General features: G+C 43.9%; 1 long non-coding RNA gene across 1 annotated transcript; it reads right to left on the bottom strand.

Annotated features, from left to right (window-relative positions):
- Positions 1 to 216: 216 nt before the first annotated feature.
- LOC140211827 (uncharacterized) lies at positions 217 to 16,107 on the bottom strand. The gene is made up of 3 exons (XR_011889599.1): positions 15,996 to 16,107; positions 7,377 to 7,472; positions 217 to 2,597 (listed from the first exon to the last, which is right to left on the bottom strand). It is a non-coding gene; the product is annotated as an uncharacterized lncRNA (long non-coding RNA).
- Positions 16,108 to 17,957: the final 1,850 nt, after the last annotated feature.

The raw sequence follows: 17,957 nt of genomic DNA, 5'->3' as shown, positions 1-17,957 counted from the left end.
AGGCTTCAAATGGACACAGACAAGCTGAGTATGTGGGTAATGGAACGGCAGCTGGAGACTGGTAAGGGAAGTGCAGAGTTTATCCACTGTATTGAAATAAAAAAAATAGTTCTGAGTACTTTTTAAATGAATATAGAATAGCAAATACTGACATTCAAAGGAATCTTGATACTCTTGTACCCAGGTTACTGAAAGCTAATAGGCAGAGGCAGCAGGTAATTAACAAAGCCTTTATTGCCAAGGGATTTGAGTACATAATGAAAGTTATCTTATCATACTTATATAGGGCATTGCCGATACCACAGATGGAGAATTGTGCCCAAATCTAGTCTTCTCACCTAAAAGTGTGAAATCATTTTACAGAGGAAATGCTGAGAATATCCACCAGACTATTTCCTTGGGTGGTTGGTCTGTCACTTGAGGAGAGAGACTGAGCTGGAATTCTAGAGTTGGAGCAGCAGGCAGTGACCTCACTGAAAGAGAAATTACTTGGAGAGCTTGAGAAGATAAGTACATGAAAGATGTCTCTCCCGGTGGAGGATGTCACAACTAAGGCTCGTAGACCTAAGGTGAAAGGGAAACTATTTGGGATTGAAATGAGGCAAAATAATTTTCTCACCAAGGTCAATCCTCTGAATTTTCTGTCCCAAGAGTTGGGGAGGTTTGGTTATTTATGGCAATCAAATGGTGTTGGAGGATTCATAGGATCTGAAGATCGGTTAGGAAAATGCTGTTGATGCAGAGATTAGTCATGATCTTAACAATTAGCAAAACAAGCATGATGGATAGAATGGACCAAATGTTCTATTTCTTACCTTGTCAACATTTGCTGAAAAGGCACAGATCGTCAAACAAAGCAACACAAAAATCTTAAATGAACTGATGAATCAAAAGCCCTCCAGCTGAGAACATATGCACAGCCACTAATCAGAAATGCCATTGACACTGCAAATATCTGCTGCTAATGCCACCGCCCATTTTACGAGCTTCTATGTACAATCATGAAATGTTTCAGAGAACTTGGAAATATATGACTGGTGTTTTGTTCATGGGAGAGCTGAGGTCCTATGGTGAGGCCATCAGCCCTGTGGGAGGCATAGTGCTGCTGTCTCACAGCTCTGGTGACCTGGGTTCCACCTTGATGTCTGATGTTACTGTTATGAAGTTTGCACGTTCCCCACCATATCTATTATAGGTGTGAGCTTTTGCACTCCAGAACATCTTTTCCAAAGAAACTTTCACCTTCCTTTCCTATCAGATTCAATCATCTGCAGTCCTTTGTAACCTCAATTTTTGACCTCCAAACCTCTGTTGTTATCTCCAGCCTTCCCTCCTCCATCTGTCCGTCATCCCTCCTCACTTGGGCCCATGATTCCCAGCTCTTGTCCCATCCATTCCCTTCACCTGTTTATACTGGCTACTTCCCAGCTATTCTTTCAGTCCAGATGGAGAGTCTCAACCCAAAATGTTGACACCACGGATGCTGCCTGACCCACCGAGTTCCTCCAGCAGCTCACCTTTGAATGTTCTTCCTGTGACTATGTGGGTATCCCCCAGGAGCTCCTGTTTCCTTTCTCACCCCAAACACATGCTGGTTACTTGGCTACTATCAACTACCCCTGGTGAAAAGGTGGGCAGAGTATCAGGGGAATGGGATTGTTCATCGTACACTCGATGGGCTGAATAGCTTCTGTCTTTTTCAATGGAATAATGTCGATAAAATGGCCAGGGAGAACAGCCAGATTTGTTTTGGTCCCAGACACAGGGTTCTCAGCTGGAACATCAGACCGGGTGGCAGGGAGTTAGCTCAGAGATACTTCCCTCTCTCAGCTCAGATACCAAGGGTGTTGGGGAGAGAAACTAGGCACCATTTCTTGTCTGATGTCTGGAGCAAGATAGAGATCCATAGGTACATCCTGGAAGTGACCTACAACCTACAGATCTGTAGCCCTTTCCCATTCCCCTCCCCTCCCCTCCCATCCAATCCCATCCTTGGTATTCTGAGCTATGTGCATCGAAGATAATGACCAGTAGTTAAGCAATAACATGGCAGGTGAGTTTTGTTCACAAGAGATGGAGAAATCAGATACATGGAGTGCGTAAGAGGGAAGTGAGTGTCCAAAGGCCCCTGTTGGACAGAGACACAGAGTCTGTTTGTGTAATCATCAATCTATCTCTTTTGATAACTTCAGCATCACCTATTCACCTCAGGTCACCAAAGGATGGATTGGCACTTTGTCAACAGTCATCTCATAACAAATTCATCTTATGAGGGCTTTTTAATTACAGATCAAGGTTAACAAACATAGCAGGTAATGAAAGACTTTTTGCAAGTTAAAATAATTGGGAGAGTAAGGTGTTGTGCCCAGGGCGCCTGAGGTATTGTAGGAGGAGAAATGTGTGTAGGGCTATGAACTGGGTATGAGGCATGCAGGTTAACTTGGAGATCTGCAAACATTGCTTCCATTGGCTGCTCCTGCAGACGTCTGGTGCCTCTCTCTATATTCCGGGCAGAGGTATTGTTCTTCCAGGAAACGGCATGGAACTCAAGCATTTTTTGCATTTGTGTATCAGCTTCTTGAACCTGATGAAATGCACTAGAAGAGAAACACAGAGCAGTCAGGAAGTAAATTCCAATGCCTACCCTTCCTGTACGGAGGCAGCAAGCCTCAGGTCGTGGGACCCCTGAGAGATGACGCTGTTTCTGCCTCTGGGCTGGCCATCCACCTGTGACCTACTGCAGTTTCCCACTTCCCCAATGGCTCGGGGTCCCATAAATCAAGCCTTGGCTGTCCTGTGCCCTCGTCGGCTTCATCCCCTCTCCTCCTCTACCCCGTGCCTAGTTCTGTTTGGAATTTGCTAACTAGTAAATGGTTTATTATTATTGGGAGTCAGTGACCAGTGTAGTTTTGAATGACGTCCAGACAGATCATTCCATACACAAGTACATTGAGGTAGTACAGAAGGAAGGAAGGGTATTACAGTTACAGTGAAATTGCAGTGTGGGTAGACAATAAGGTGTAAGGGCCACAATGAGATAGTTTGAGAGGTCAAGAGTTTATTGCATAAGACATCTGTTTATGGGTCTTATAACATTGGGATAGAAACTGTCCTTAGGCTTGGTGGTACCTTGTACTTTGGAGGCTTTGTAAGTTCTGTATCTTGTACTTGATAGGAGAAGGGAAAAAAGAGAACATTGGGGTGGAAGGTCTCATTAATTGAGCTCGCTGCCTTCCTGGGGCAGCGGCAAGTGAACTGTGACAAACTGCTTATGCTGGTAGGGTTGGACCACGATCTCTTTAAACCTCTGTTAGATTGAAGAGTTAGTGAGACAAAGTGTAAACTTCAGGCCCAACGATCTGTTTCAAAATAGAGACGGATAGATTTCTGGGTGTTGGAAGGAGCGGGGATGGAGTTATAGGTTAGGAAAATAGTGTTAATGTAGGGATCAGCCATGATCTTAATAAATGACAGCATTGGTTCAAGGGGTTGAGTTGCCGGATGATATCGGGCTCTGGCTCTCAGTTCTATCAGAAGTATTTGTAATACAGTCTACCATGAGCCAGACATGAGTTACTGCATGGCAAGCAGAGGGTGCTGAGGAGAGTCAACCCAATCCTTCCCCTTAGAACAGAGATGAGGAGGAGTTTCTTTAGCCAGAGGGTGGTGAATCTGTGCAATTTATTACACAGACGGCTGCGGAGGCCAAGTCAAAGTGGAATTTGATAGGTTTGTGATTAGTAATGGCATCAAAGACTATGGGAAGAAGGCAGGAGAATGGGGTTGTGAGAAACAATAAGTCAGCCATGATGGAATGCCAGAGCAGACTTGACGGGCTGAATGGCCTAATTCTGCTCCTGTGTCTTATGGACCTGGGAGGAAGAAATCTATTTCCTGGAGAAGCTGAGTTGTTCCTCCTGGAGCAAAGTGGTTCAGATTTAATAGAAGCGTGCACAACAATGTGATGTTTGGAAGGAGTAAGTAAAGAGGCAGCACTTTAGAAAACAGAGGCTGCAAATCTGAAATCAAAATAGAAGTTGTTGAAAATGCTCCGCAGCTCATCTGTGGAGATTTCAGATCAGTGCGTCTAACAATACTGAAGAACTGATTGGAGATTTCTGGAGAGGGAAACCACAGGTTCATGAGCCAGTCCTCATCAGAAGGTCAGAGTTTGAGAGGGCTGGCAACTTCAAATTCTGGTGTTACTCTTTCAGAGGATCTGTCCTGGACCCAGCACATAAATGCAATTGCGAAGAAAGCGCAGCAGGGCCTCTACTTCCTTAGGTATCTGTGGAGATTTGGCGTGACACCTAAAACTTTGACAAACTTCTATAGATGTGTAGTGGAGAATGTATTGACTGACTGCATTATGGCCTGGTATAGAAACACAATGCCTTTGAACGGAAACATAGAAACATAGAATGTAGGTGCAGGAGTAGGCCATTCGGCCCCTCAAACCTGCACCACCATTCAGTATGACCATGGCTGATCATCCAACTCAGAACCCTGTACCTGCCTTCTCTCCATACCCCCGATCCCTTTAGTCACAAGGGCCATATCTAACTCCCTCTTAAATATAGCCAATGAACTGGCCTCAACTGTTTCCTGTGGCAGAGAATTCCACAGATTCACCAGTCTCTGTGTGAAGAAGTTTTTCCTCATCTCGGTCCTAAAAGGCTTCCCCTTTATCCTCAATCTGTGACCCCTTGTTCTGGACTTCCCCAACATCGGGAACAATCTTCCTACATCTAGCCTGTCCAATCCCTTTAGAATTTTATATGTTTCAATAAGGTCCCCCCTCAATCTTCTAAATTCCAGAGAGTATAAGCCTAGTTGATCCAGTCTTTCATCATATGAAAGTCCTGCCATCCCAGGAATCAATCTGGTGAACCTTCTTTGTATGTCTTTTCTCAGATTAGGGGACCAAAGCTGCACACAATACTCCAGGTGTGGTCTCACCAAGGCCTTTTACAACTGCAGTAGTACCTCCCTGCTCCTGTACTCAAATCTTCTTGCTATGAATGCCAGCATACCATTTGCCCTTTTCACCGCCTGCTGTACCTGCATGCCCACTTTCAATGACTGGTGAATAATGACACCCAGGTCTCGTTGCACCTCCCCTTTTCCTATCGGCCACCATTCAGATAATAATGTGTTTTCCTGTTCTTGCCACCAAAGTGGATAATCTCACATTTATCCACATTAAATTGCATCTGCCATGAATTTGCCCACTCACCTAACCTATCCAAGTCACCCTGCATCCTCTTAGCATCCTCCTCACAGCTAACACTGCCGCCCGGCTTCGTGTCACCTGCAAACTTGGAGATGCTGCATTTAATTCCCTCGTCTAAGTCCTTAATATATATTGTAAACAACTGGGGTCCCAGCACTGAGCCTTGCGGTACCCCACTAGTCACTGCCTGCCATTCTGAAAAGGTCCCGTTTATTCCCACTCTTTGCTTCCCGTCTGCCAACCAATTCTCTGTCCACATCAATACCATACCCCCAATACCATGTTTGCACACTAATCTCCTGTGTGGGACCTTGTCAAAAGCCTTTTGAAAATCCAAATATACCACATCTACTGGTTCTCCCCTATCCACTCTACTAGTTACATCCTGCAAAAGGTAATGGAATTGGTCCAGTACCTCATGAGTAAAGCTCTCCCAGCCATGAGCACATCTATATGTAACGCTGTCACAGGAAAGCAGCATCCATCATCAGAGATTGCCACCACCCAGGTTGTGCTCTTTCCTTGCTGCTGCCATCATGTAGAAGGTACAAGAGCTTCAGGACTCGCACCATCAGGTTCAATAACAGTTACTGTTCCTCAGCCATCAGGCTCTTGAACAAAAGGGGGTAACTACACTCACTTACCCATCCATTGAGATGTTCCCACAACCAATGATCCCACTTTTAGGATCTTTATCTCATTATCTCATGTTCTCATTATTTATTTCTATTGGTTTATATTTGCATTTGCGCAGTTTGTTTTCTTCTCCACCCTGGTTGATCTTTCATTCATCCTGCTATAGATTTACTGAGTGTGCCCGCAGTAAATGAATCTCATGGTGGAATACGGTGACATACATTTACTTTGCTAATAACATTTACTTTACTTTATTTGCACAATTTGTCCTTTTTTCCCATAGGTGTTAATTTGTTTGTTAAGTCTGTTTATTTATAGTTTTTCATAAAATTCTATTGTATTTCCTTTTTTCCCCTTAATATCTGCAAGTAAATGAATCTCCAGGTAGTATATGGTAACATACTTTCCATGGCAACTTTATTAAGTACACCTTTACATCTACTCATTAATGCAAATATCAATCAGCCAACTGTGCGGCAGTAATTCACAGCCTGCAGGCATGGTCAAGAGATTCAGTTGTTCAGCGTGGGGAAGAAATGTGATCTAAGTGACTTTGACAGTGGAATGATTGTTGGTGCCTGATGGGGTGCTTTGAGTATCTTAGAAATTGCTGATCTCCTGGGATTTTCACTAGAATTTACAGAGAATGATGTGAAAAGCAAAAAACAAAAAAATCGAGTGAGCGTCTGCTCTGTGGGTGAAAATGTCTTGTTAATGAGAGAGGTCAGAGGAAAACGGCCAAACTGGTTCAAACTGACAGGAAGATGACAGTAAGTCAAATTAACCACACATTACAATAGTGCTGTGCATAAGAGCTTCTCTAAATGCACAAGACAGCAAACCTTGAACTAGATGGGTGACAGCAACAGAAGCCCATGAACTGCCTTATAAAGTGTGCATGTACTTTGATAGTAAATTTACTTTGAACTTTGAAAAATAAAGAAATTGAAATTAATTATGAAGAGCAGGGAAAGAGGGAGGCTGGAGAGAGCTTGTGCTAGGGTGGAGAACAGGAAAGGGTAAAGGGGAAGAATGCTGATGAGAGGGGGAGTAGATGGGAGTGATTGAATGATTCAAGTAGTGGTGATTGAGGGAGGTGGTCAAGGCTTGTGAAGAACAAAAGTTCTAGAAGCAATGTGAATAGAGAGGGATAAATTAACTCTGATATTACCAGAAAGGACAAAAATAACATTTTGGAAAGTGAGATTCAGGGCTGGGCTGGCTGAATATCTGAAAGTGATGCAAGTTCTGAATAATCTCAAGTGTGCAGTTGGAAGAAAAAATCACCTTCCTTGAGCTTATATTGACGGCAAGCTGGTTTCCCTAGTTTTACTCTCCTCTGAGTTCAGTACTGAGAAGGCGCGCTCAAAGACCCACATCTTCAGGGCCAAGCAACCTGACTGAAAGCGGCCTCCTCTGAAAGTGCCTTCCACGTTCTGACCCTGTCGCTGAGACTTTGTTACCTCCCACAGTCCCAGTCCCACAGGCAACTCCCAGTTGTGATCACCTGGTTTGGAATGATGAATTTCTTTAGTTTTGTCCAGCAGGAAGCGGGGACACCTCAGGCACTGCCTGAACTTGTTGCAGCATCGTATCTTCTTTCCTGAAACAGGTAGACAGTCACGAAAGGATGTAACACATTGGCCCGACCAAGCCTAATCAAACCCTGGGCACCAGTATATAATGATAATAATAACTTTATTTGTATAGCACCTTTCATACATTAGAATGCAAGCTCAAAGCACTTTACATAGATTGTAAAGATAAATCAATATAGCCATAAAAATAATAAACAAAATTAAAAATCATAAGTAAAGACAAACATTATATAGAATAAAATGTAATCAAATATACCAAACTATATACTGTAAATATAATCACCATCAACCACATAGAATAATCCTCTAAGTAGGTTTAAAAAGTAGGTTTCCAGAAGTACTTTGAAATGTTCCACAGAACTAGCCTGGTGTATCTCAATCGGTAGAGTATTGCAATTTGTGGCGCATAAGAGCAAAAGGCCGCATCACCAGTTTTTATATGCTTGGCTCTAGGGACATTAGCAAACCAACATTTGCGGATCTAAGATTACAATTATGGATGTAAAGGGATAGACACTCAAAATATATGGGCAAGCTAAGTTATTCAGAGCCTTATGTACAATATTTTAAAACTGATCCTAAAGGACACAGGCAGCCAGTGTAACGATGCCAAAACTGGTGAAATGTGCTCTGACACGAGGAATTCTGCAGATGCTGGAAATTCAAGCAACACACATCAAAGTTGCTGGTGAATGCAGCAGGCCAGGCAGCATCTCTAGGAGGAGGTCCTGATGAAGGGTCTTGGCCTGAAACGTCGACTGTACCTCCTCCTAGAGATGCTGCCTGGCCTGCTGTGTTCACCAGCAACTTTGAAATGTGCTCTGATGTTTGTTTGTTTGGTTTAGATTCTTCCTGCAGCATTTTGAACAAGCTGCAGCCGATTTGTATCTTTCTTAGGCATTCCTGAAAAGAGTGGATACAGTAATCTAATCGGCTAAAAACAAAAGTGTGCATCAATTTTTCTGCAGTTTGAGGTGTTCTAAGAAATCAAACTCTTGCAATGTTTTTTAAATGAAAGACTGTATACACACACACACACAAATACATGCATACACGTATGTGTGTGCATACATACACATGCAATCAGTTGTGCACACACATGCTCATTCCAGTTGTAAGTCATTGCTCCAGCGTTCTTTCCCCTCCCCTGGAGAAATCAGCCAGCTCCCTAAACTTAGGCTCTGAAGGCAAGTGTAGATGATCAGACTCTCTCAACATCTAGTGTTCCTCTCCTAGCATAATCCACCTCTCCTCCAACTACCCTGCACCCTGTTTGTCTGTACAATGCAGTGACCATCCTAATGGTCATGATACAGGAAGAGGCCATTCAGCCCTCTGCCCCATGTTGGCCCCAACATCCCATCAGTCCCATTCTGCTGTATTTTTTCCTCACACTCTAACAGCACCACTTTGTTTCCTCTGTCATTTAAGTACACTAAGGGAACTTAAGGGTAGGGTAGCCAATGAATGGAAAAACGAGTCTCAGTGATGTAGACGGAAACCAGAGCACTGGGAGCAAACCCATGTGGTCAGAGAGAGCGTGTGAACTCCACACAAGCAGCATTAGAGGTCAAGATCAAACCAGATTACCTGGAACTGTAAAAGATCATTACTAAACTCTGAGCCACCGCCCTTTCCTGCTAAAGAAGGCAATATGGCCATATCAGTAGCAGATCTTTAGCCTCATGTAAGTGCCTCTGATTCCCTTTTAGAGCTTATAACAAATTTACTTGCACTATGCACCACACCCCCTTATCGTAAAAGAACAAAAGCTCAAAGTGACCTGTTCACATGGGAACGCATTCTTCAGATAATTGTGGGTGATTCAGCCCTCGTCCAAAATCCAGAGAGCATATGAGTGTGTCACTCTGTACCAGGCATTGCAATCAATGGCTATGTTTGTTTGGTTTATAATCAACCTAGATCTGGATTAAAAGATATAACTGTGTGTTGGGCGGGTGAGGCTTCCATCCCTGGTTTAAAGCTCAAGTTAAATCACGGTTGTACTAACTGAGAATTCTCTCTGTGTGTTGTGTTCCTATATAGCAATGAGCTGTGACACACAGGCTGGGAATATTTAAAAGGTTTTGGGTTCAGTAGTGGTCTTTCTAAATGGAGTGCTGCAACAAGAAACAGGAAAGCAGTGTCCTTTGTTAAAGTCCCCTACCATCCAGGCCATATCCTCTTCTTGCTACTGCCATCAGGTAGGAGGCCCAGAAGCCTAAAGTTCAGGAACAAGTTTTAGGCTCCTGAAATGGTGTGAATAACTTCAGTCACCACTACTCTGAACTGATTCTATGTCCTACAGACTCACTTTCAAGGACTCTTTGCAACTCCTGTCATCAGTATTATTTTTAAACGCACGGTTTGTCTTTGTTTGCAAATTTCATGAGTCTCGATGAAGGGTCTTGGCCTGAAACATCAGCTGCTTATTCCCCTCCATAGATGCTGCCTGACTTGCTCCTGCGTTTTATGTGTGTTGCTCTAGATTTCCATTATCGACAGCATATTTTGTGTTTATGCCTAGTTTTTCATAAGCTTCTACTGTGCTTCTTTTTTTTCCCCTGTAAATGCTTGCAAGAAAATGAATCTCAAGGTAACATACAGTGTACGTACAGTATTTTGATGATAAGTTTACTTTGAAACTTGGACCTCACAGGTTTAAACCCCAACTACTTTCTTGGCATTAATGCTTCCTCTCCTCTAGAAGGAAGGCTTCCTTTATAACTCAGCAGAACTATTAGCTTCTGGACAACAGATGCATAAAGTTAAAATTATAGCAGCAGTGGGTCAGTTATATCCCACCTTGTCTGCTGTGATCTTGACTGCAGTTCACATACCGCGCAAGGCAGATGTCAAGCAAGCACTTGATGGATTGTGTGCCATAATTAATAAACACGAAACAGCCTACCCTGATGCCTTTCACATTCTTGCCAGGGATGTCAGTCAGGCTGGCTTGAAGAAATCGCTGTCTTGTTACCATCAGCACATCACCTGCAGCATTAGAGGACCCAAAACACTAGACCACTGCTACACTACCATCAGGAGCGCCTACCGTCCCACCCTAGACCGCACTTCGGGAAATTTGACCATCTTGCTGTCCTTCTCCTCCCTGCATATATACAGAGACTAAAGATCAAGGCTTCAAAGGTAAGGACAACAAAGAGGTGGCCATGGGAGGCAGAGCAGCTGTGGGACTATGTTGAGTCAGGAGGCTGGGTCATATTCAAGGACTCACTGGGCAGCTGAATGAATACACCACGATGGTCATGGCATTTATAAAGACATTCGTGGATGAGTGTGTCCCCACAAAATCATTCAAATTCTCCTCCAACCAGAAGACCTGGATGAACCAAGAGACTTGAAATCTTCTGCAGGCTAGATCAGTGGCGCTGAGGACGAGAGGCCCAGGTTTGACCTTATGTTCAAAGTTGCAATCTTGGACTAAACTTGAAGCATAGGAGGGATGGATGGTAAAGAGCTGCAGCAGAGCTTGGATGCTGTGGATCCCTATAAAACTAAACCACGTAGCATAAATGACAACAAGGTTTTGTTCCCAGGTGAGCTCGATATCTTTTATGATCGTTTTGACCAACGGAAAATGGAGGCACCTTTGCGAACCCCCTGACCTTGTGATTTCAGTTTCTGAAACCTAACTGGGTGCATCACGGCCTGGCATAGAAGCACCAATGCCCAGGAACAGAGAAGTCTACAAGACATGGTGGATACAGCCCAGACATGGTGGATACAGCAGGAAAACCCTCCCCACCACTGAGCACATTTATATGGAGCACTGCCACAAGAATCCATCACCAAGGACCCCCACCATCTGGACTGAGCTTTCCTCTCACTACTACCGTTAAGCAGGAGGTACAGCAGCCACATCACAAGGTTCAGGAACAGTTATTACCCTACACCCATCAGGCTTTTGAACTGGTGTGGATAACTTCACTCACTACCACTCTGAACTGATTCCACAACCTACAGACTCACGTTCAAGTCTCCACAATCAAGTTCTCAACATTATTTATTTTTTATTTGCACAGTTTATGTTTGTTTGCACAATTGTTGTTTGTCAGTTTTAGTTTATGTATGGTTTTCCATAAGTTCTATTGTATTTCCTTATTTCCCTGTAAATGCCTGGAAGAAAATGAACCTCCAGGTAGTATATAGTAACATACACATACTTTGATAATAAATTTACTTTGATTTAGACTTTGATTTTGTCTGGCAAGATTGATGAGAGGGAGACTGAACCTGCCCACTCACCTGGGGTTGCTTTATACCCATTCACTGCTGCCCTGCTTTCCCTGAGTGAAGGCATGAATGGTTCTCAAAGTCTTGGCTCGTAAGAGTCAGATCTCCTCCCACTGTAAGGAGAGTGGTCTGTGCCAAGCAGGAGGGGCCCACCAGCAGCAGAATGCCCTCTAAAACCTACATCGGCCTCACTTGGAAATAGACCACTGTCTCTTCACTGTCACTGTGACTTAACTCCCTTCCAGTTGTGGGAACGCTGTTGTCAAGGCTGACTTCAGGAGGTGTGTCAGCAATACCTTCTCAAAGGCATTGAGGGATAGGCATTTAATGCTCAGCTTGCTCACAGCCCCTGAGGGAAATTGACACTAAAGACAAGTCACACTGCGAAACGCAGCTTTGATGCAGAGATGACGAGGAGCTGGACTCTTCCTGGGCACCTGAGGCAGAGCTTGGTTTCTCCCTCAGTGTCCTGGGTTTTATCCACCTTCCTTTTCCTGAATCCACTGATCTCAGCCACACCCAACCGACACCCAACTGAGTCCTTCCTCGTGGGCAACCTCCGTCAAAGTTAAGTAGGGAGGACTGCTTCAGATCTGTCAGAGGTTTGATGGGCCACATGAGCATACTCTCTGCTGTAGGTATCAATGGTTCTAGAAAAGGTACTGACCTATGACCTGCAGTCACAGATGAAACCTGTGTGATGTGGGGCTTGACCCCAATCACCATGGTAACCATAGGAGCAGTTGACTGACTGGCTTTACTTTGCCAAAGGGATTAATTTAGAATTAAAGCTCAACATAAAAGGAGCAAGTTATAACATTTTTATAGCTATATAATTTTTAACCATTAAAAACCACACCCAAAAATCCATTCCTATCTGTCACTTCTCAGTTGTACATGGAGTTCTCATCACTACAGGGTTTGGGATTGATCCCCACTCCAAACTTCCTACGAAGTTGAGCTGTGCTCTCAGCCAGAGAGAAGAGGTTCCAATCCTGCATCACAGACTATTTCCTTCAGAACACAAGAGCAGCAGACACTGGAACCTGCAACTCAAGCAGCATCTGCGTGAAGGTAGTCATGATGCAGGGTTTTGACGGGAAGCTTTGACTGTTCCTTTCCTCCCACAGATGCTGTCTGATTCCCAGCAGACTCTTTGATCAGTTCCTACACTGCCCCTCTGTAGAGATGGTTAAGCGGATGATCAGATCAGTTTTACACAGCTTGAAAGGGTTTGGGGTTGGCCTCAGGGAACAGACCTACAGGAGAGCACACCACTGCCCCCAGATATGCAGAAGTCCTTTACATCTGGTGTGGTCAGTACACCTCATCTGCCAGAGATCCCGATGGTGTCCATCCGACTTTGAAATTAGAGCTCCAGCTCCATTTGCTGGGCTGACTGGTGTGGGATCATTGCTCCTCACCCTTGTCCCTCACCACTTGTCCCCCCATTGACCACCTCCACTGAACATCACTATTAACTTCACCAATAGTTTCCGTCACTGACCCTTACTATTGGCTCCCATCCTTGTTTTAAAACCCTACAAAACCCTGTTACCTCTAATCTCATCAATTCTTGTAAATCATCCCTACTCCTCCAATTCTGTCTCCTTAGAAAGCCCCAATTTTACTCACTACACTACTGCCTGGATATAAAGCTCTGAGCTTCACTCTACATCCATTCAGTCTCTCCAGAACTCTCTCCTCCTTACATATTCAGAGAGAAACCTATTCCTCTAGTAAACTGCTCTAATATCTTAGGGTCCCTTACATTTTAAATAGTTATACTCCAGGGAATTGCCTTATATTTTTTTAGAAACTGATTTAACCACCCCCTTCTCAGTGTAAGACAGAGGATCAGTGAGTCAGAGATTCTGCAGATGTCGGAAATCTGGAGCAACATGTGAAAAATGCTGGTAGAGCTCAGCAGGTCAGGCAGCATCTCTGGAGAGGAATAAACGGTTGATGTTTTAGGTCGAGACCCTTCGTCAGTCAACTATTTATTTCTCTCCATAGATGCTGTCTGACGTGCAGGGTAGAAACATGGGTCACCTATCTACATCCGGTCTAGACCATCAGAATCAACAAACTCATTCATAAGGCCAGTGATGTTGTGGGGATGGAACTGGACTCTCTGATGGTGGTGTCTGAAAAGAGGATGCTATCCAAGTTGCATGCCATCTTGGACAATGTCTCCCATCCACTACATAATGTACTGGGTGGGCACAGGAGTACATTCAGCCAGAGACTCATTCCACCGAGATGCAACACAGAGCGTCATAGGAAGTCATTCCTGCCTGTGGCCATCAAACTTTACAACTCCTCCCTTGGAGGGTCAGACACCCTGAGCCAATAGGCTGGTCCTGGATTTATTTCCTGGCATTATTTACATATTACTATTTAATTATTTATGGTTTTATTACTATTTAATTATTTATGGTGCAACTGTAACAAAAACCAATTTCCTCCGGGATCAATAAAGTATGACTCTGACTATGACTATGACTATGAATAATCATATTTTATTCTCCACACAGGTCCATTACTCCCACCCAGTGATTCCACTCACCCACATATCAGGGGAAACTTACAGCAGCTAATTAATACTGAACTGCATGTCTTTGGGGTTTGCGAAGAAATGAGAGCAGCTGAAGGAAGTCCACATGGTCACAGGGAGAACATGCAAACTCCACACAGGCAGCTCCCCACATCAGAAGTGAACCTGGGTTGCTGGAGCGGTGAGGCAGAGGGTCTACCAGCTGTGCCGTTAAGTTGCTGGTAGTGTGACCCAGAGGAGTGCTAGTGAGCCAGTGCTCCTTGTAGACCTATTTGAAGCCCAGCCATTCCTTCTATCGCTCTTAGTTGATCCTGTTCTGAGAACAGGACACCAAACCTGGCGCTGTCAAATTCACCCAGAGCTGATTCATGAATAGAAACTTTGCGTGAACCTTCTGTAAACCATTCTGGTGCTTGCATATGTGGTGTGGATGAAATGACCCAGTATTTCTTTTCGGAGAAGAATGAAGCCATTTGGCCCATCTAGTCTTCTTCACTATTCAATCACGGCCGATATATTATCCCTCTCAACCCCATTCCCTTGCTTTCTCCCCGTAACTTTTGAGGCTCTAACTAATCAGGAAACTATCAACCTCCACTTCAAATTTACTCAATGACTTGGGCTCCACAGCCATCTGTGGCACGAACTTCATAGGTTTGTCACCATCTGGCTAAAGAAATTACTCTTCATCTCAGTTCTAAATGGACGCCCCTCTATTTTGAAGTTGAGTCCTCTGGTCCTAAACTCCCCCACTATAGGACACATCCTTTTCTCATCCACTCTATCGAGGTTTTTCAATATTCAATAGGTTTCAATGAGATCCCCCCCTGCATTCTTTTAAATTCTAGCACTATAAGCTCAGAACCATCAAATGCTCCTCATGTGTTGATCCTTTCATTCCCGGGAGCATTCACGTGAGCCTCGACTGGAACCTTCCTAATGCAAATCTCTTTTTAGATAAGAGGCCCAAAACTGCTTACAATACTCCGTGTGGTCTGACCAATACTTTATAAAACCTCAGCATTACATCCTTGCTTTTACTTAGTCCTATCAAAATGAATGCTATCATTGCATTTGCCTTCCTTATCGCTGATTCAACCTGCAAGTTAACTTTTAGGAAATCCTGCACGAGAACTCCCAAGTCCCTCTGGTTTTTGAATTTGCTCCCCATTCAGTTGCTTGACTATTATTCATTGCTCAGAAAATATCTTAAAAGCCATCATCACGGGTTGTCTGTAGGAGCTCACTGCTTTCTAAACACTTCATTGGACGAGAAACGTGCTTCTGAGTTGTGAAAGTGCGAAAGACTGTTGTCGAAGAACAAAGCTCTTCCAAAAGAAGCAAGAAGTCGTGAAGGGAAGACAGCCGTGGAGACTTGGAGCACATTGGGCGCTAAAGTGAGCCCCACACTCCCACTCATGTTGCACACAAATAAAGGAATTGGACAATTCAGCAGCTCCTGATGCTGTCCTCACAGAAGTTCAATCAAATTTATGACTTACCTTGGATATATTCAAAGTTGAGAGTTAGTTCACCACCTGCAGGGTATTTACTAATGTGATGCTTGTAAGGTACTGTGCTGCTGCCAAAAAGATAATTTTCAAGGGATTTAAACCCTAGGTACACACACCCACGGCAACAAACTTGAATAGGAGCCCTCTCCCTCTGTCTGACTTGACAGATGTTGGTACAGAGTAATGCAAATTGTACTCACCCTTCACCTCCTTATCACTGGCCTCATTCAGGGTGGAAATGCAGAGAATAATTATCGCCACACAGCAGAGAAGAGGGACAGCCTTCATCCTGGCAGCTGACTGAGCCCTCTGCACACGCGCTGCCCTTATATATAGCAGCCAGGGCATCGGCATGTCCATCAGTCACCAGTAGGGGGAGTGGAATTCCCAGGATATCCACCAGGGCAAGTCTCTTGGAGACCGAAGGCAAATTTTATTCCAGAGACTGGGGAAAAAAAAAGATCTGATTAAAATCTAAACACAGTAAATAGTCAGCAGGTCATACAGCATCTCAGACCTAGAAGGAATGCTATTGACTGAATTTGTTGTTTATCTATGCCCACTGCAGGCTCCGGGAAAATTCTTTGATTCCATTGCGAGCGCTACCTGTCCTGGTGTGAATTTCTCCCCTAGTAATGGTTCAGGTTTCCTTTCAGTTGTTTATTGTGGTGGGAGTAATTTCAGGGAGTATGGTCACTTCCTCCTCTATCATCATGCAAGCATGTAGCTGTTTGAATTAGGAAGGGAAACAGGACATTCAGCCCTTCAAGTCTGCTTCACCATTTCCTTTCCCATGACATTGTCCATTAATCCCATCTCCTTTTGTTTGATCACTTCTCCTCTCTCCTTCCCTTTGCAGAACACCCCCAACCTTCATTCTGACTCCTTCCCGCTCACTCCCATTTCTCTTGCTCTCCCTCCTACATTACTTCCTGTACGTAAGGTGTTTTCTTCTATCATATTCTGTGCTGGTTAGTCCTTTTTTGTCTGAAGCTCATAATGGAAAGCCACCCATCTCCATCTATTCTTTGTTTCCCCTTGAATCAGCAATATTTGAGAGTCTTAAGTTTTTGTTAATATTGGTAAACATTTAGTAGATGTATTTTGTAGCAAATATTATGTTGTTTATCATTATTAAAATATCATTCCACCACAAGTTTACTCTTGTTTATGCACTGTAATTATGGAGTATTGTGTAAGTGTATTACCTTGGTTAACACCAGTTGTGAGAAGAATCAACAGTATTAGTACTGTATATTCAGGTGGGCAATGATTCTGTATTGAATTTAATATTGTATTTTACTTAACTTTTTGCACCTTCACAAGTTCTCAATATAAATCCTGAAGAAAGCTTCCATCTTGGGTGACTTTTGAAAAGGCGTTTAGCTCGCTGCATAGCTTTGTACATACATACTGCGAGGGCAGTAGAGTGAAAAGGTATCTCCTCTTCAAAGGCATCACCCCCAGATGGAGACGTGTCTGAATGCTGTAGATGACAAGGTCAGCTTCCGACCTGGGCCATCTTGATCATGCAAGTCAGGTCAAAATGTGGCACATCAATCGCGTCTTCATGATCCTTGAACGAAACCACATTAGCATAGCTGCAACACGAGCCCACGCCGAGCTGAAGCACCAAGAATGAGATTGGCTGATACTAAGTACGATGTTGAGATGCAATTGGAGCAATAGTCATATAGTGATGGAGAGAGCGAGTATAGACAAGAGAGAGCACGTGTAGAGGCTACATTAAGTGCGCTCAAGGAAGAGCATGAAGTTGAGGCTGCCGCAGTAGAAGCAAAGGTGTATAAAGCAGGAGCCGACTGAGATAATGATGAGCTTATAACCAGAATCAATTATGCTTTGCTGTTACAACAGCCAATGCAGTTCACTAAAGAACATGTTCAAATGCATTCTGCCAACAAAAAAGACAGCGCTCCAACTCTACAAGGAGCAGCTGTCCCCACCATGCAGCCAACATGCCTTTTGCATAGTCCAGGTATTGACCGTCAAGGTCTACAGCTGCAAAGACCCACACACCCCCTCTGCAGTGCCACCATAGCAAAGATCACACTCAAGAGTTGCTACTGATGACAATCCTGTCTGATCAGACATGGACAGACTGAACTTCCATCCATCGCAGGAAACACATCTAGCAAACCAGT

Source organism: Mobula birostris, chromosome 18 (genome assembly GCF_030028105.1).
Source record: "Mobula birostris isolate sMobBir1 chromosome 18, sMobBir1.hap1, whole genome shotgun sequence".
NCBI lineage: Eukaryota > Metazoa > Chordata > Chondrichthyes > Myliobatiformes > Myliobatidae > Mobula > Mobula birostris.
The sequence above is the reverse complement of the archived record's forward strand: the minus strand, read 5'-3'. Positions and strand labels throughout refer to the sequence as shown.